Source organism: Perognathus longimembris, chromosome 3, assembly GCF_023159225.1.
Source record: "Perognathus longimembris pacificus isolate PPM17 chromosome 3, ASM2315922v1, whole genome shotgun sequence".
NCBI lineage: Eukaryota > Metazoa > Chordata > Mammalia > Rodentia > Heteromyidae > Perognathus > Perognathus longimembris.
Window position 1 is genome coordinate 114,163,246 of NC_063163.1, and position 688 is coordinate 114,163,933.

Consider the following 688-nt stretch of genomic DNA (forward strand, 5'->3'; position numbering starts at 1 on the left):
GCGCAGAAAATTTGGTTCTCCTTGAATATTTACATTTGTCAAAATTCCTGTCAATTGTAGCTCACTGCCAAGGGAGTGAACAAAGAGAGTTAAGCGATTAACTTCAAAGAACTTTGTTGGAGAGGAATAAAGATATTTAAGGCCTATTTTGTGAACTAATTGCATTTGCATATTTATGGGATTAACTGATATAGCAGTAATTAAAAACTATTTAGTAGTCTTAAAGGACACATAACTCAGTTGCTGTTTGCATAATAAACACTTCCTTATTATGTTTGCATAATAAACTCCCACCCCTGCTTCTTCCAAAAGATGTTAGTCCATCGAAGAGGTGCCATCATTTTACTTGGAAATAATGGAGAAACATAGTACAGAGACGCGGGGAACTGTGAAGAGGGGTGCCCCAAAGAAATATCTTTCCAGGACGTCTCTTAATGATGGGTCTGGACCAGACTGCTCTGAGAGAACGGCAGGTTCAAACCTCAGATGAGGCTTTGTTTCCTTTGGGTGGTACTAAGGCTTGAACTCAAGGCCTCCCTCTTGCTAGCAAGCACTCTACCACTTGAGCCATGCTCCACCCCTAGTCTTTGATTATTTTGCCCACGTGTTGTTCCTCAATGAGTCTGAATGAACAGCCCCTTCATGACTTCAGGACTTTCTCTTAAATATGCTGATGTACTTGAGAAGC